Source organism: Lissotriton vulgaris, chromosome 3_1 (genome assembly GCF_964263255.1).
Source record: "Lissotriton vulgaris chromosome 3_1, aLisVul1.2, whole genome shotgun sequence".
Classification (NCBI taxonomy): Eukaryota; Metazoa; Chordata; class Amphibia; order Caudata; family Salamandridae; genus Lissotriton; species Lissotriton vulgaris.
Genome location: NC_141689.1, coordinates 1,339,449,482 through 1,339,468,846, shown reverse-complemented (window position 1 = coordinate 1,339,468,846; position 19,365 = coordinate 1,339,449,482). Strand labels below are relative to the sequence as shown.

The window sequence follows — 19,365 nt, the reverse complement described above, 5'->3', positions numbered from 1 at the left end:
TATGATTGAGCATGCCCAGGTTTTTGGAAAACCCCCCTCAAGTACACAGTTAAAAACATTGGCTAATATCTCTGCCCACATCTCTGGGTTTAATTTATAGAGATCCAGAGGAACCCCGTCTGGACCGGGGGCTTTATTTACAGCTGAACCTTTTATCGCAACCTCCACTTCAGTTAAACTGAAATTTAGTTTGGGTAGTGAAGTTGAATGACAAGGCATAAAAAATGTCTCAACAATTTCATTACTCCCGTATATATTAGAGAAATGTTTAAGCCACTCTGCTTCAGGAATATTTACTTCAAGATCTATGTTACTTGATTGGGCAAATAGAGGGTTATTAATTATAGACCAGAATTTAGAACTTTGTTTGAGGGTACTAGAATCCATTAAAGAATCCCAGGCTTCTTCTTTAATGACCTTTTTCCAATTCTTTACCGCCACAGCATATTTCTTCCTCAATTGTGCTACCAGTGACATGTCTCTGGGGGAATGTTTAAGCGCTTTCAACAGAGCGGAGTGTGCCTTGGAGCATGTATGATCAAACCAACCAAAAGCTGGGGCAGGACCCCTCTTTGGTCTAGCTGTGAGCTCTTCTTCCACTCTAGCACAAATAGCCTCAAAAGCGGTAACTACCTCTTTCCCCCCCATGTCTAGATCCCTATATGTCACAAGTTCCACTGCCATTTTTTGTTCAATTAGGCCTAAAAAGTCCTCAGGACAAACTTTACACCATTTAAGACGCCTTCCCTGGTCTTTACTCTTTACATCCTTCACAGAGGTGGCCCTCAAGGCCCCTTTGCTTAGACCAATGGAAGCGTCCATGACTAACGACACCGGGTTATGATCACTGAAACCACTTACTATGGCATTATAAAACAATACATAGCGGAGAAGACCCGGTGGCATAAAAATATAATCAATAATCGATTCACTTCCCCTCGCGTTATATGTGACCACACGATCATTTAAGTCTGAAAACCCTGGTTCAAATAAATCATTGGATGATAACAAATCTTCCATTGCTACACCCTTTGGGCTGTGCTCGAAATGTGGCAAAGTCGTATGATCAGGGCCAGTATCATCCTCAATCTGACAATGTAGCCCACACAAATGAACATTAAAATCTCCCATCAGTATGAGTTGAACAAAAGTGGTTTGTTTTGACATATAATTAGTTAAAAAAGAAGATAAACCTTCTAGAACAAAATTTGGGGGACCCCCCCTGCATAGAATTATAGCAGTTTATTAGAACTATCTTATTATTATCTGCTTGGTGGATTTCCAACAACTGAAAATAATATGAGGAGCTGGGGATTTCCTTAACACTGCCTGCTAAATTGACTGAAACTATCAATCAATCAATCAATCAGTGACACTTATAAAGCGCGCTACATACCCGTAGGGTCTCAAGGCGCTGGGGGGGGGGGGGAGCCGCTACTGCTCGAACAGCCAGGTCTTCAGCTTCTTCCTGAAGGAGAGGTGGTCTTGGGTCAGGCGCAGGTCGGTCGGGAGGGAGTTCCAGGTCTAGACCTAGACCTAGACCTAGACCTAGACTAGAAACAACAGGCCCCCTCTATCCCTTCCCGCCGAGGAACTCTGAGCTTTGACAAAGAACGATGTATAGCCATCCAACCAGAAAGCATTATCTCTTGCCCAAGTTTCCTGTAAGGCCACTATATCATGTTCTTTTAACTTTTGTAGCCAAATCGGGTCTTCCTGCTTAGCGCGTAAGCCCGCAATGTTCCAGGAAAGTAGCTTGACATTCCCCCTGCCCAGAACTAATGGGTCATTTACGGCTGTGGTTGATGTGTCACATGATGGGTCAATAAAAGCATTATCGTTACAAAGGGCATTCATGCTTTTGTGCTCATGCTCTAGTCAGTCAATATCTGTCTGATTTGCTAGAGCCGAAAATCTATTCGACAGGATTAAATCGTCGGTAGGCGTGTTCCTTACAATATTAGCTGTACCACCAACCCTGGGTTGCTTTGTCACCCATTGGTTAACTTGTAGAGGCGAAATTAGTCTGTCTTCGGCCCATGCATTATTAATATGCTGTGACCTAGTATTCTCGCCGCCTGTCCTGTATACTGGGGGATAGAAAAAACCCAGGGGCATCGCGCGAACACCCTTGCCTACTGGGTCCAGTGGGGAACCATCCCAAAAGAGACAGCTGGATACATTTCTAGATTTGAAATTAACTATTACACAGTCTCCTGCTACACATTTTAGTTTTGCCCACCCAGTTGACCCTTCTTCCTGTCAAAATGTTATCTGCGATGTTACTTTCACCCGTGCAGTTCGCATTGCACCATTTTTTGATATGCTTAAGAAGGGTTTTGTGATGTTCTACCTCCCCGTCAGCAAGTTTAGGCACATTTACCAGTATTGCTACAAACGGTGTTGCATCAGGAGGTAAATTTACTGGGGGTACCATTCCCGCCCGACCCCCCTGTGAACCTCTAGACCTTACTATTGGAGTTAAACTAGGTACAGCATCCAACATAGGTGTAGATATACCCTTGTCGACTTTCCCTTTGTTTTGCACAGGGTTATCAATGGCCACATTTGTAGCCGTGATGGCTGTATTAGTTGTGGGACCGCCAACCTTGGGAGCAGAAACCTGTACAACTGTTGGACATGACGACATTTGTATAGATGAAGAAAGGGCCTGGGTATTTAAAAAGTCATTAATGCGCTCACATTTCGCCAAAAGGTCCTTGACACAATCCTTCAAAGTTTCAGTAATGTCAGTGGCAATCTGGATTAGGGCGGATTCAAGCCTGTCCGAGAAAAGTTTTTCTAGTAAAGACGAGATACCCTCCTCAGTAATGTACTTAGCACGTTGAGACCCAGGCTGACTACTTGCTGTGCTTCCTAGGTCACCAGAGGCCACCGGTATAGGAGGTATCACTGTTTCAGGCAGTACCGGGATCGGAAGTACAGTAGGGGATTGGGGCATGATGGGTCTGCAGGACTCAATGATGAACCTAGGTTCCAGCGGAATACAGTTAATGGTGGAAGTGTTCGGTGTGTCAGCGCCCACTGGGATAGTTTCAAGACCCAGCTCACGCTCTGACTCAGCAATCTGGGTAGATAGTTCATCCACTTTCGTAGTCAGGTACGTAATTATGCTGGTAGTGTACTTGGGAACCTTAGCTTTTACTTCGCCTACCACCGATGTCACAAGTTTGCGCTTACCCATGATGTTAGGGATGTGGCCCGTCCCGTCCCTGTTCGTCCTTGGACGGCCTTAGACGGCCCGCCCTCTGCCCGGGCGTCGCCTGCGCACGTCCCGCGACGCGGAGGAAGCGTCTGCTCTTTGTAGCGCCTCCGGGCGCGAAGAGTGCGGGAGGCAGGAAGTGCCCGCAAAGCTCGCTGGGAGCTGTAGTCTCCAGCCGCGTGGTTGGAGCTGTGGCGGCGAGACTACAGCGTTCCCCACCCAGGAGCTGGCGCTGCTGTCGGCGTGATGGCGTGCTGGCCGGTAAGCTCCTTGCTGGATTGTCCCCCCGCTCCACCGAGGGAGCGTCTGCTCTTTATAGCGCCTCCGGGCTCGAAGAGTGCGGGAGGCAGGAAGTGCCCGCAAAGCTCGCTGGGAGCTGTAGTCTCCAGCCGCGTGGTTGGAGCTGTGGCGGCGAGACTACAGCGTTCCCCACCCAGGAGCTGGCGCTGGAGCTGCTGTCGGCGTGATGGCGTGCTGGCCGGTAAGCTCCTTGCTGGATTGTCCCATGTACATCTGATAGAGACTACTAGCCGCAGATTCCTTCACGTAGAATAGATTCTCTAGCAATACCCCAAGGGAAGGAGGGTCTATGTAAAAACCCCACCAGCCTGGATAGGACAGAAGGCCCACAGGGGACCAGCCCCTTAGACCAACTCGTACTTTAGTGGCTAAGTTAATTTGAACTAAACTTTTTGCCTGCTTACCTCCTGTTTTTGCTAAGTCTTTTTATTGGCCCTAGGACCTAGGACTCTGAGCACTTTATCACTGCTGACCAGTGCTTAAGTGCATGTGCTTCTCGCCTAAACGTTGGTGTATACTTAATTGGCATATATGGTTTACTTGTAAGTCCCCTGGAAAGTGGTATGTCATGTACCCAGAGCCTGTAGCCTAAATGCTACTAGTGGGCCTGCAGCACTGATTGTGCCACCCACACAAGTAACCTTTCAGACATGTCTTAGGCCTGCCAATTCAGGGCCTGTATGTGCAGGTTACTTCCACTTCGCCTTGGCATTTACAACTACTGGCTAAGCCTTAAAATCCCCTTTTATTACACATATGTCACTCCTAAGTTAGGCCCTAGGTAGCCCATAAGGCAAGGTGCTAGGAAAGTAAAAGGCAGAACATGTACGGTTAAGTTTTGCATGTCCTGATACTGACAATTCCTTTTTCACTACTGTGAGACCTACTCCTCTCATAGGTTAACATTGGAAATTCTTTAAAACACTTTTAAGGTGCAGTTTCTGACGAGGAGCACGGCCCTATCATGAAGCATGACATCCCCCAGGATGTGTGAGGACACCAGGTAAAAGTCACTTTGACTTCCTTACCTATCTCTCTAAAACAACTTCCTCTGTCTTTTCTTAGGAACAGTGGCCCTTTATTAGTATTGATTCATTATTCAGGAGCACAGGCACTGGCCCCCCTCCTTCTCCTTTTTGAGTGAATAAATGGTGTGCAAGTGCTATACATTATAACATTATGTACATGTGACTGATAGGGACAATATGATGTAACAAGCAACACTCAAGTTAAGACTGTCGAAATCCACAATCAAATTAAAAAGCAGTCCACAGTAAAAATTTGTATATGTTTCACATCTAGGATCGTAGGACTGTGGCCGCAATCTGTTTGGTGCCTCCTACACTATTCCTTCTTGATGCTGATCGCTTTCTGATTAAATTTGTATTGTGGGTCGAAATGTAGACAAACTTTTACTCTGGACTGTTTTTTAATTTTATTGTGGCTTTTTGACACTCTTAACTTGAGTGTTGCTTGTTACATTATAATGTCTCTATTTAATTATAATGTCTCTATCAGTCACCTGTATATATTTTTATTATATATAGCACTTGTGCAATAACTATTTACTTCATCATCCATAGTTGTCCATTGGCTGGATCTGCCTTAATAATGAAATTTCACTGGTGAAGTTCTTGGCAATATAATAGCCAGACAGCAAACTGGTGGGCGTCTTGAAACTTGCCAAACCCTTGCAGTTGGAGCGCCACCCTGCCCCGGGCAGGTCCTCCTGGCTGGCACCACCGGCCTGAGGGGACTGGGCTTCCCAAGGGAAAGCCATAGCTTTGGCTGTCTTTCACGGGAATTATGTTTGCTGTTCAGCCTGCAGGAGTCCCAGACTCCTCCATGCCCGACGGCACTCTCCCCTGGGTAGGGAAAATGACCATGCCAGTAACTGGAGCCCTGGCCTGTGGTTACTAGGCTTCCTAGGCCACAGCCATGACTTTGTCCAACTCTCACTGGGGATTACTGGAACTGTTCAGCCTGCATGAGCCACATACTCCTCCTCTGTCCAATGCCTCCCTTCCCTGGGGCCTTCACAGGGGTCCTTTCTCCGCTCCACATTCTGGAGGGACACAAGAATCCTCGCCAGTCCACAGCAACCATGTGCTGGTGAGGGACTATTACCCCAGTCCATCGGCTAAGGTTGCCCGGTGTTGGTGCCTTCCACCTTCTTGGTGCTTGAGCCTGGGGCGCTAAGGATAGTTAAGCCCCCTGCCAACCCCCCTTTCTGCTCGAGCCTGCCTGGGAAGCCATTTTTCCTCAACTATTGATCCCCCAAGCTTACAGAACCAGGAGAGACACAAGTCCCGGTTAGTTGCATGCCAGCCAGTCATCTGGTCCGCCAGCCACCAACCAGTCATCTGGTCTGCTAGCCACCGTGTGGTCACCTGGTTGACGATCCCGGCTATCAGGTGACTCGGGTCGACCAGAGTACACAGGCGGCAGCTGACGATAAGACCAGAGCTCAGGATGCTCCTTGCCTCCAGACGACTGCTGATGTTGGCTACGGCCCTCTGGTCAGCCTGCTGAGCTACGAGATATCGTGGCCCCATCCCTGCACCTGGCAGAGCAGTACAGGAGAGGGAGGCCACTGTGCTGTGCAGCATGTAGTGCAGGCACCCTCCCACAGATTGTTCCTCCCACTAGTTGAGGAGCAGTTGGACCCCAGGGAGGCATGGGCACCCATGGATGGAGAGAAAATCTTGGCTCAGAAAATGACTTTCAGTCAATCACAGCAAGGTATCTGCTCTCCTATTCACAAATCCTGACCAAGAATTTGGTTGTCTACAAATGATTTAGCACCAGCTGCCCCACACACATGCGGCACACTAAAGGCTTTGGAGGCGCTACCTACCATTTACAATCAGGCCCCCAAGCAAGCAGCTCTATGTACTGGGCAAGAGGCCGGCTGTCACAGGCCAACCGAAGTTCCACAGCACTGCACGGCACAGACCCTCTCGAACTCTTTCTTCCAATTTTTTTTTGATTTTCTTGTATAGTACTTATGGGCTATTGGTTTCACAACTATATTTAGCCTGAAATGAAGCTTACCACCCATTTTTGACTGCATTCTCAAGCAACCTGATTTCAAGAAGACCTGATCCCAGCATGCCCAGGACCACTACTGGACTAATACCACCTCCTGAGGTAAGCCTTGATCAAAATGACTTAGCCCCTAAGCGATGCCAGGGAGTCAGACGTCTGTGCGCCATATTCCCATACCCACCGCCGGGTGACTATTCGGTGCTGGGCTCTTCCCTCTTCATTCACCTTAATTAAGGACATTTTGATTAGTTTATTTTCCTCTGCTTAGTAATATACTTAAATTCAGTGGGTTGCCACGTTTCATCTGAGGTCATAGTCTGATGCCGAAGAATGGGGAGACAGACCAATTCCATGGACTGTAGAATGGGCAACCCACTTGCGCACAGGAGGAGTCACATCAGCACACCCTTTCCCAGATCGGATAGAAAGCCCATTGGAGCCAGCATGGAATCCAGCATTCGTGGACAGGTAGGTGGCTCTCCCAGCCGCAAAATTGTGCAATGGAGGCTGTGCGCTCGGCAGCCATGGGACACCACAGGCAGCCATGCACAGCACACAGCCAGGCTTCCAGAGTTTTTTCAGGCCTAGGGCTGACCAGGTGCCCACCCCAAAGGTGGGGAAGGTCCGGTGCACAAGCAGCATTCCTTTGTGGAGGTAACCTGGGTGTGGGAAGGACACTTGTCACAAGCTATCAGATGCCTGACCATGGCAGGATGAAGTGTGCAGAGCCCCCCTGCGACAGCCCCATCTGTGCCCTGGGAGTGCTCAATGACCCTCAGACAGGTGTAGACCCCCGTAAGGAAGCCAGGGCTGCAAGGTTCATTGATAGTGTAGATGATTAATATGTCCTGCCGGTCACATTAATTCTCGCAGCTAGCAGCATGCTTCGATGCACGAGCTGAGTGATCCACTGCCAAGAGTCACATGCAATTCTCACAAAATTCACTCACCTGCAAGTGCTGAGGAGGTGGGAGGAAAGCAGCATCAGCCATCCATTGCCCGTGTGGTGAGACTGCCCATCAGGCTTCCCCTCAGAAAAATGAGCCTCCATTATTTAAGGAGTGTTTCTAGCCCTAAGCCGTGAGCCATACCCTGCTGCCACAGCAGCAGCTATGGTTTCTGGGTGTGGGCGAAGGGGCTACTCCCATCTAACTAAAAGTGATTTGGATGTTAATTGCAAAAAGTAATTCATATCTTATTCAAATGAATGATCCCAAAATCATTCCCTGTCTTTGCCTGCCTGGTCCGTTCTCCAGATGACGTCACGCAGGTTTAATGCGAGTGTCTATTGGAAGCATTAAAAGTTAAGCAGTATGGCCTGACAAGCTGTCAGCCCTATTCTGCAAAAGAAGGGGGTCCTCTCGGACCGCCCACAAATGATGCTTAAAAGCACCACATTCTAAAGCAGCCCTGGGCGTGCACAGTATCAGCCCTGTACTGCGGGGCTGCTTGTCTATCATCAACTGCCTAACCACTCCACCCTTTCTCATGTAGTCACAGTGACTTGGAAAGGGAGGAGTTGCAGCATTAGGAAGACGGCATGCCATGTGCTCTAAACATTTATTTTGCCCATATTTCTGAGCCTAGTGTATTCTGTTTTAGAGCATTACAGTACCAACAAAGGCAATTTTTAGGAGCTGCAGCTGGGTATCTTTGGAAGTGCCATGGCTGAGGGTATGCAGAAATGTTGTCTACTTTGATTCCAGACTATAAGACAACTGGGGTGAGTGTTGTTATCTCTCTCTTGCTGTAGTGTCAGGTTCACTTTTCTCTTCAACCCTTCTTCTCTTCCTTCTTCTTACTTCTCCTCGCTGTTCTTGGCCTGTCAATCTCTCTTTATCCTGCTATTTCCTCTCTTGAGTCCTTCTCCTTCTGTTAGCAACCTGGCCAATTCCCAACCACTGTCTCCACCCAGCAATTAGGGGATATTACATTAAATGTTTGTGTTTTGGTTATAGAAAGTTAGTACATACATGTTGTGAGAGATTGTAAAATGTCTCAAGCTCTTTTGTGTATATTGTGCCGATACCAAAGAAAACTAATCGCCTGCATTACATATATTTTTTGTATGATAAGCTTCTTCAAAATGAATGTTTGTAATTTGTTATGCTTCTGTGATTATTGCAATGCTTCAGCTGAAGTGTAATTCAGTTAGTGTCTTCCTATGCTTTGAAACCAAATCCGGGCAGACAACTGCATCTATCTCAAACTGACTGTAATGCAAGTTTAAAATAATGACTTACATATTCAAAGTGCTGTCTGTCACAGGCTGTAACCCCGTAGCACTAAAAATACATAAGTCACTATTCTCCACTGCACCAATCAAGATTTAATTATGTGGCCCTCCAGTTACACACAGTCCTCTGCAGTGTATTAACTAATAGACTTTCATAATATACTACAGGGCATTTGCCACTAAGTACCAACTTTTTTTATTTTTCATTTAAGTTGTTTGTTATTTTATATGTAGTTTTTTTAGCCACACATTTTGTACAATTGATATTCTGAACTCACAAATTTAAAAGTGCTTTCATTTGTGATAATGAAGAAAATTGAGTTTTCGTGAAATAAAATGTTTGCCTAATATCACACAGTTTGAGTGGGGTAGCCGTGATTCATCAATATTTTCTGGTTTCACTTTGAGCTCAAGAGCCCCTTAATGGGTATCTATTTGTCTTTCATTATGTTGAGAATTTATTTTTAACTTCTTTGTGCAGTTTATATATATATAGCGCTAACTCGACCAGAAGTAATTACAAATTTTCATGAGCACCAATTACATTACTTAAGGTCACATTAACTTCTTATAGGCACATGTGAGATGAAGGGATTTGCCCAGAATCATAGGATATTGACACTGACAATTAAATCTGGTTCGATTGATAAGTTCCTAAGTCAGCAGCTTGGCTGTAACACCACATCCTGAGTAGAGTAGGGGGTGGCAGGCAGAATCCATTATAGGAACTCTGTTTTGTCCATTTATTACAGAAATATTGCTGTAAATTGTACCAATATACAGCACTTTTCAAAACTTTCCTCTGGGGATAACCCCCCTGAACCCTCCCCCATAAACATGAGGCTCCCTCGCGCTACGATTCAATAACTGGTTATATACCGCACAACTTCCAAATTCTACCAGCCGTTACTGCACAGCAGGTAGGCAGACAAGAGGCTCCCACAGCAGTGGAGGCAGGCAGCTCAATCGCATGCACTCCCAGAAAAGGCTGAGTGAATCTTGAAACCCCCAGGAGGGCCTCACAGAGCCAGGCTTACAGGTGCCTGGCAACGGGTGACAGTTGCCCATCTACACATCAGACAACAATCAGGACCGGTAGGAGCCAGGGCTCGATCATTGCACTTAAAAATCCACAGCTTAGGTGGCAACCTGAGCCATACCTGTGGGCTGGGGCCAACTTACCCTGGTGAGAGGCACAGAGAAAAGAGACCGATTCCTCTACATCCTCTAAGTGACTCACCCAATCCCCGCTGAGGGTACACATGTAGAAGCTTCAGTGGCCTGGGATGGGTTTTCCTCCCAATCTCTTGAAGAAATTCTCATTGGAGTCGAGGGGCAGGTTCTCTTCCCCAAGAGAAGTCAGGGTTCCCTTGTGACCCGTGCTTCTTTTCATCCAGGTTGCCCTGACGCCCAAGACAGGCCACTCGTTCGACCCTCAAAACCTGGGCAGGCCAAGATCAGATACTAGAGGGCCCAGGTGGCAAGACATTTTTTAGAAGGGTCTCAGACTGGGGCAGCACTGCAATATGGTCCCCCCCAAATCCCCTAAAGGGCCCTCCCGGGTATATGCTTGGTAAACATGGGTTCCAGGGCATAGGGTCAGGGCTGTTTCCTGCATCTTGCTCCTCCTGTTGAGGTTGATAGGTCAGCCGCTCCGGTCCCACGCATGTCGGTTGGGTCTTTCTGGGTGTGGGCCACCCTTTGCCTGGTCCGCACCCAGCTGCCCAGAATGCACTACCGGCCAGGGCACAAAAGTGGGGGGCCGAGTCCTGTGCCGTGGGTTTTGTCTGGAAGACAGCCATAGGATTGGGCTGGTATTGTCAGTCACTCAGGCCATTCTGCCGTCAATAATCCTCCGATATGCAACAAGAATAGTTCTGTCTGATTTATTTACTGATTGAAAAAAAATTATCCCTTTTTTAATCACAAAACAAACAAGTGAAAGTCAACAAAAGCATTTTATAATAAATATATATTAAAATACTGATACAATTTACAGTATTACTTAAGATGGTGCTCCGTATTTAGTGCAAAAGTGTTCGTGCAGTGCATGAAAAAAGTGCATGAGACAAGTAACTCTCAAAAGCTTTACAAAAAAGCATGGTCACAACAAAGTTAAAGTCTCTTAAGTTGGGACTGTCTTCTGGTCCTCAACGTACTTTGCCCAACGTGATGTTTCGATAGGCCGTCAACTTCTCGACCCACCATGTAAGAGTGTATGTTGTATGGGGTCTTCATCAGGACAATCTATTGTATTCCATGAATGTACATTTATAAAGAGAAGAGGGAGAAAGACTCACCCAGTCTTCTTAGAAAAAAGGTATCCAAGGTGAGCCAGACGTGGTCTCCTGTCCCGTGGCTCGTTGATTTTACAAATTTATATTGTCACTTTATCGCTTATAGTGAATCCAGTATTTTTTTAATTAATTTTAGCACTCCCCTTCTGGTGTGTCCTCTTGATGGAAACCAAGAAGTTGTAACATGCATCTTTCCTGATAGTTAGATTATTTCCATCTAATCTTTACACTAACTAAGGTGTGGTGGGCTCCCCTTTGAGAATTTATTTCTCCTTTTTCTTTTCAGGATATCATTCTGAAGTTTTCGCAGGGACATAAACATAATTAAGTTGCCTTTTTGATCAAGAAGACTCTTTCTTTATTGATAATGTGTCAATTTATATATATATTCATTATTGGACACCTAACTGAGTAACCCTTTGTTCCTTTACATTTCAGGATATTTCTCTGATGTTTTCAAAGGGCTATTAAAATAATTAAGATTTCCTTTTTTTACCATGATGACTCGGTGAGCCTTTCCTCTTCCTTCGTTGGAAGGTTTGGGTTTATGTACACACAAGTTAACAAATGTTTATCCGTCACACAGGGTGTTCCAATTGATTGACCTGATGAAGACCTAATATTCATGTACAACTTAGATTCTTACATGACAGGTTGAAACGTCGATGGAATTGCAAAACGTGCCAGTATCTAGCCATCACAATGGGCAAACAATGTTGTGAACCAGTGGACCGTTCCACCTTAAAAGACTTTAATTAACTTTGTTGTGACCATGCTTTTTTGTAAAGGTATTCAGAGATTTTCTTTCAACCTGTCATGCTCTTTTTCATGCACCTCATGAGCACTTTTGCACCAAACAAGTAGTAACCTTCTTAAGTAATAATGTGAAATGCATTAGTATTTTAATATATATTTGTCATGAAGTGCTTTTGTTGACTTTCACTCTTGCATATTTTCTGAAGGAAAAAGCAATAAATGTCCTTCAATCTCTAAAGGGTATACAACATAACCCTTATTGTAGAATATTGTATAGAGCCCAGGTTCTGAGGAACACAGGGTTACCCCATGGTTGGTATCAGCAATTAATGATCCTTGTGCAGGTTGTTGTAAGGAACCTTGCTACAACTTTTACTACCTCTATAGTCAATTTTGATAATATTCTCTACGTTCTGCCAGGGCATTTGTTACCCCAGTGGGCCCAATCCGAGTGCCTCACTAAACCATTCAAACGGTAGTAGCAACAGGTGGTGTGTACAAAGGGCAGAAACTTAATCAACGCAACCTTATGACCCGTATTTACTGGGAATTCCTTGTTTGTTGCAAATATTTGCACTCCATATCACAAACTGGGTTCAAGGGGTTACCCGTACCTGTCTGCGAAGGGTAGACACATGCTGATCCATTCAATGTAACCCACGTACCGCACCGGACATCTAAGGGTATTGAAGACATGTTACTGCTTGAGCTTTGAGAAGTTGAACCCTGACCGCTTTGGGACTCGTAACTAGTTAGCAGGGAGAAGACTTGTTTGTTAGCAGAATTAACCAAGCAAATTGCTCCACAAACTAAGAACAGCTATAGATCACCACCAACAGAATTAAGAAAGAGTTATCAATCCTTTCTGTGTCTGGGACAGGTGTGGTTGCCTATGTTGAGTCAAATTCAGCTGCAGGCTCCACTCCTGGTGGTGCTGTTCTGTCAGATTCCTTTAAGTTTCAGCTGTGCAACCGTACGCCTCTTGGTCAAGCAAATAACGCAACCTGAGCGCTAGTCTGCATTATTTATGGTCAGGAACTAGGATGGTAGCTGGTTGTCTTCGGACTTCGAACTTTCATTCTTGATTAATAAAAACATTCTTGGCAAATATTTTGCTTTGGTTAGTCTTGCACCACTCCAAGAATGTTACCTTTATTGGTACAATACTAATGTCCCCCAGCTGTCTCGCCTAATCATGGCCCCAGTTCCAAAAACCAACAAAATAGAACCAGAGGCCTGTTCCATTATTCCTAGCTAAAGTATTCAGGCGAGCAGCCTGCTTTGAACTCTCTAATTTTTTCAATGTAAACTCTTCTGGACCCCAGCACTCTGTCAAGGGAATCAAGGGGCTGCCGTGAGGCAGGGGCTGGGGCAGGCAGTAGCTCGCCTTGTGGCAGACTGACCACTCGATCCCAAGATCCAACTAAGAGCTTTTTAACTGCAGCAACTTTAATATACGGTATAGGAGCTGGATTTACCATGGCTGCTTCTAACAGGCTTTCCCTCCAATGGATCCGCCATAAAGGACTCATTCCGATGATAGGACCTCAAAAGAGTCCTGCAGTTTCTTTTTTCCCATCACTAGCTCCTCAAGTCCAGAGTGGCTAATTTGCATGCCTGCTGCCTTTCTTGGATGTGATAGCTGTTTCTCAGGTTCCCTCTCTGGAGTCGAACCCTGATTCCCCTTTACCCGTTGACTATCTAATTGGCAACTAAGTAACAATTAAATGAGCATTCCATTGTTATTGACTTGCAAAATAACATTATTTGGCTGGCCATGAAATCGCAATAGCTACTGCATTATATTGGAATAACCAAAGCAATCCTGTAAGTATAGGAATTGGAATAGAGCAAAATACATTTAATCACAGACACAACAATGATAGTAGTGAAATAAAGGCCCTTCATCCCTAAGTGGAACTTAACTCATCCACAGTGCTGGGAAGCCCTCTCCTTTCTCTTGAGTCTCTCTCTCTCTCTCGACCATCACAGCCAGGAAGCAGCTATGTCGGTGATGGCAGTTTGTACAACTCCATCAGCGAGCTTCAATCCCCCACACATGCCTCTATGCTTGAATATCCAGAAGCTCGGCTTGTTTCAGATTCTTTTCCTTTATCACATTTTCTAGCTTTATCAGTATGTATCTTTGGCTGCCCTGATGCTCGCTAATCATCTCTTTGGACATCTTTTGGTCTTTTCCTGAATTCTCTTTCTCAGGCTTAGTACAACCTTCGCTTACATCTCTCCCACACTTCCTGCTTCCCGTAGCTTCTTAGTGTATTATAAATAACATGCCGGCCGCAGATAACTTTGTCTATGGAATGCGGAAAACAAGCTTGGAAGTGACAGCTTGAACTTTGTGCTCTGTTTAGGTTTTCTGCATGTATTACCACTCATCTACACTGTTCAAACTAATTAACCCTTCGCGTCACAATGTCTTCTGCAAACTATGCCTATACTATACAACCGTGGTCTCCATGGCAGGCACAGAAAGTACCATCGAAAGTTGATAGGGCAGACATCTGAATGTATTGTCTCTGTCATGGAGATGTGTAATTGGCCAAAGGTTATCTAGAGTCACCAAAGTTATTGGGCAGGTGTAGCGGGTGGCGGAGTAATGGGCAACAGTCGAGTTTTTGTTAGTGACGGCTTTATTTGATGAAACAGGATATCTGTACAGGTTTTTCTAATGTGAGTCCGCCTCGGTGATCTGCTCCGTTCGGGCCGCTGTTTTCTCCTCGTTGCCTCCTCCTTTCTCCGATTCGGACTCCGCCTCGCCTCCACCTGGTCCGTTTCCGTGATTCCGGTGTTCCTTGCCTCGGGATAAGACACAAGAGAGGACGTCTCAGATTCGTGTTATGCTACAGGCGCACTCGTGGGGGGAAAGGGAGTGAGGACACCACCGGTGATTATTTACAGCTAGTGAAGGGGCGGGGTGGGGGTGTAGGAAGGGTACTCCAGGGGAATGAGGGAAAACGGGATACGAATTACACTAGGTTCCCTCCTCTTCTCCTAACCCAGCCCGTGATATGATGACGTACCTCGGATAGCCACACGCCTCCAGGTCGCGTGTGGCTGGGCGGCTCGTGTTGCTGTTGGCGTCCTGGCTCCCGCGCCGTCAACGGGTCACTCTGTTCCTCCACTCCCTCGGCAGATGGTAAACTGGGTCCTCTTCTCTCCGTACTTTCCTCGAGTCTCTCTCCCCAACACACGTCTCTCCGCTCTCCGTCCTCCACTCCTTAGTACAAGCACACCTGACTGTCATCACCTGCCGGCTTAAAGGCGTGACGGGGCTCCTCCTCCTCCTGGGTGCACTTCTAGTTAAAGGGCCAGTCTTCAATCTCCTCCTCGTCACAGCTATAGCGTTCTTCAGACACCGAGCAGACCTGGGTGTGGGAAGGCTGAAAAGACAGGAGGGGGGGTCACAAGGTGAATACCCACCCGGGGCGGTAGCGGACTTCGAGGCGCCCAGTGGCCTGCCGCCCCCGTCACATCAAGCCTGAATTTGTCTTGCTCTGAAAAATGCTGGCATCCCAGGAGGTCAGCTCTTTTCGATATGTATATACTCTAGCATTACCACAGTTATAAAAAGTAACAGAGCAATCAAACAAGCTATTACTGATTTAAAGTATGCATATGTGTAAGGCTTAATCTTTGAGATAAGCATTGCTACTGGCACAATGAACCAGGCTATACGCACCTGCTGGATGGGAGGAGGAGCTGCGTGCCTGTCCGAGACTGGCCTTCAGACCCTCAGAAGTCTGCTGTGGGAGCCCCTGCTTTCCTGCTGAGGGAACTGGGCAGCCACACAAGTACCGACAGCCCTAGACTGCTCAGCGAAAACCGAAGGTAATGGGCCAGGGTGCAGCCTGAACAAGACGCAGGGGTACTGGCCTGGGCAGCCAGGACACTCCACAGAATGGTCGTTAAGGCAGGCCAAGCAGTCCATCCATAATTGGACCGGCTATGCTGCCATGCACAGGGATATCCGCTTCGCAACCCTGCCTGCTCTCCAGGAAAGGCCTATCAGTCAGGGCTGAAAGACAGCTCTGGACTGGGTCCCTGGGGCAGGCCAGCACGCACCCTTGCTGTCCCCATGGAGAAAAACTGGACGGCATAGGGATCCCAAACACCTTGTACCTACTAATTCAGAGGAAGGTTGCCTGACTTTCTCTAATCTGTGCACACCAAGTAACAGAGGGGGACATTGGAGAAAATGTATATACCTTCCTGGAGCTCTGCCTGGGCATGAAGAGTCAGTCAATGAGCTCTCATAGGCATTTCCAGAGTAGCCCAACCATCTGGGAATGCCATTCATTGCTATTGAATGCGTAACCAGATGTCAGAGTTAAGAGCAACCAGATGGCTGGGCTTAAAAGACATCCTACTGCTTGCACCATGAGTTATAAAGCATTTTCTGCTCATCCTTTGAGGGGCCAGGGGGTCCCTGGGAGGAGTCTATGGGCAGGTGCTGGATCTCAGGCATGAAGCTGTGGGTAGTTCTCATGTAACTCTTCCCCAGGGCCCGGTCAATGCATTTTATCTGAGCCAAGCAGGGAAGGACTGTCTGTGGGACCCTTTCCCAGGCAGGCAGCAGATTGTGGATTGGAGCCCAGCTTTGGGGTCTTCAACCCCAGGGCCTGCCAGAGCTCTGCCCTGTTACCCATTCACAGATTCTTACTCCAGGCAAGAGGGGGAGGCCTTCCGAGCCTGTGGGACCCCATCCCAAGCACCTTAAGACACAGCGAGCAAGAGACAGGAGCTCAGGATTTGGGGCTTCCGGGCCTGCCAGAGTTCTGGCCCCGGCAGGCAGGGGAGACCTACGAGGGTCTGTGTGGTCCTGTCCCGAGCACTTTGCGCTCATGGCTGGGGCTGCCACCCCTGGGCCTGCCAGATCTCTGTCCCTGACTCTGGTCAGAGCTGTTGAGCCCAGGCAGCAGAGATCTCCCCGGGCCTGTGGGACACTGCCCTAGGCTGTAATTGACATGGCAGGCTGAAGAATGAAGCCAATGGTGGAGGGCATCCACCTCTGGGCAAGCTGGTGCACTGACCTGGGGCAGGTCAGAGCTTCTTAAGCTGGACGAGTAGAGGAGACCTTCCTGGGCCTACGTGCCCCTGTCCCAGACACGTTGGGGCACAACATGAGGCAGACCAGAGCCCAGGACCTGGGGCTTCCATCCTCAAGCCTCCCAGAGTGTATCTTATCTGTGGCAGGCATGGTAGGCCTCCAGAGCCTGTGAAACCAAGTCCTGAGCAGCCAAAGAATTAACTCAAAGATGGAGAGTTCAAGCCCAGTGCAGGCCAGAGCTCGGACCTTGGGCCCGAACAGTTTCTTCACCTGACTGAGCAAAAGAGCTCTCCTGGGACCCTGTCATCAGCACTTTAGAACAATGAGGACTGGTGAACGGAGGCCCCGGCTGGGAGCCTCCAGCCCCAGGCCAGCCAGAGATCTATCTGACCCAGGACCTGGTGAGAGCTTTTGCACCTGGCAAGCAGCGAAAGCCTCCCAGGGCCTGTAAGATTCCGTCCCAGGCACTTTGGGACACGGTGGCCTGGTGAATGGAGCTCAGGATAGAGAAAGTATCTGGGCTCCTGGAGCCCTGGCTGGGCTTGAAACTTCAAATGAGCCCTCAATGGGACTTCCAGGCAGCTGGCAATTCTAAACGCTATCACTTTAAGGAAATTGTGTTTCAGTAAGTAAGTAAAGGGCTTATAAGGTGCATGAATGCTGAGGCGTCTTGACGCTGGAGGAGGCAAGAAGGTGATTTGGTGCTATTGGGGAAGGAATAGCCAGGTTTTAACCTGGCTCCTAAACTGGGACCTGGATAGTGAAAGCCTAATATTGAGTGGGGCAATGGTACATATACATTTTGTTTTGTTTTTTATACTTATATATAGCGCAAACTAGACCCGAGACATCGGGTATCAGAGCGCTTTACATGAGCACCAGTTTCGTTACACAAGGACACATTCATTTTTGTAGGCACGGGGAGATTACGTGATTTGCCCAGAATCACAGGATGTTGAGCGTCGTTGCTGAGACTCGAACCGGGTTCCCCATCTTCGAGGTTGACCGCTCTAGCTGTAAGGCTACATCCTCTTTATTTAAGTACAAAACATCACCAGTGATTGTAGCATGGCACATTTTGATCACCCATGTAGGCTTGGTAAATGACCCCTAATTATAATTTACAGGCATCAATACTGTAACAAAGGGGTATGCAGTTCCTTTTGAAGAAACGTAATGACTATGCCATTGTGAACTCAGGAATCAACCTGGGGAGTCTGATCGCTCAGCTGCAAGAACCCTCAAACACCCGAGGAGGTGTTGAGATTAATCATAGGCCCTGCTTCTCGTCGGGCCGGTGCTGCAATGCTTGATAGGTACCCACAAAGGGGCTTTTTGGCAGAGATCGTTTATTGTTATGCCTGTTGTGAAGTGTGGGAGTGGGGCTGCTGGTTAGATTGGTGTAGGTGGTACTGCATATGGGTAATAGTGCGTGTTAAAATAGACTGAGTTGTACTCAAGAAATTTAAAAGGCGAGTCCACTTGTCTCATTAAAAATGGTGGTGGCTGTCAGCAGAGATAATGATCTGTAACAGCTCGAATTTTAGTGTACGTTTGGGTCAACATGTTTCTTGCCACTATATTTCAATGATGATCATGTGGCAATTCATCTGCACTAAGGTTCCCTAATATACATAGTGGTTGGAGTCTAATATTATGTATTCATAAAGATCACCAATCACTACCTCCGGTTTCCTAGACTGGATAGGTTTGTCCACATACAGCGCGCTACAGCCCTCAAGCTAATTCTTGTTAGTTCTGCTCGTTTTCGAGGAGGCTATACTGTTTTTTTAAAATACTACATTAATGTATCTTCTTAAACCACATTCCTATCAGATGTGATTGGTAATCTTAACCCACAGTAGACCATGTTTTTTTTTAATGCAGTCCATATTGCTTTAAAGGAAAACAAGGTGCATTTAAAAAGAAGAAAATTAATTGTTGACGTTTTTTAAGAGCAGGCAGTGGTCCGTGTGGGATCCCCTCTACTGATCGTTAAAAAATATTTTGTCAACATTCTGAAAAAGGAAAGGATCCCAAATGAATAACCACCATTTTAAAAATGGTGATAAAATATTACTGTTTTGCAACCGGAATTCGTTTGCAAAACAGTATTACATACCATAGCGATTCGGTATTTGGAATGGATGACCAAAATGGACCGATTCCAAAAATGAAGGCAAATTGCGACTCAATAAAACAGTTACCAAATCGCATTTTGTACATTTGAAAAAAGCATTTTCCTGTCCCAAATGGTCCAATTCTGCGAATCTACCTGTGGTCCCTAGACTTTAACGATCAAGTCAAGACTGTCACACATTTTCTCATATTATCGAGATTAGACACAGGAAATTCCACCCTAACTGACCACCCAGCAAAAACCATGAACCCCTGATATTGGTCCTACACTGCACAGCCCGAATGATGTCGGAGAAAA

At 46.8% G+C, this 19,365-nt stretch overlaps 1 protein-coding gene and 2 pseudogenes across 1 annotated transcript in view; 1 reads left to right on the top strand and 2 right to left on the bottom strand.

Annotated features, from left to right (window-relative positions):
• The window catches only part of LOC147727850 (CCR4-NOT transcription complex subunit 6-like), a 1,257,974-nt gene that overhangs the window by 1,200,889 nt on the left and 37,720 nt on the right, over positions 1-19,365 (top strand). The window lies entirely within an intron of this gene.
• Positions 7,341-7,493, bottom strand: LOC147727852 (5.8S ribosomal RNA; annotated as a pseudogene).
• On the bottom strand, positions 12,188-13,700 carry LOC147727851 (18S ribosomal RNA; annotated as a pseudogene).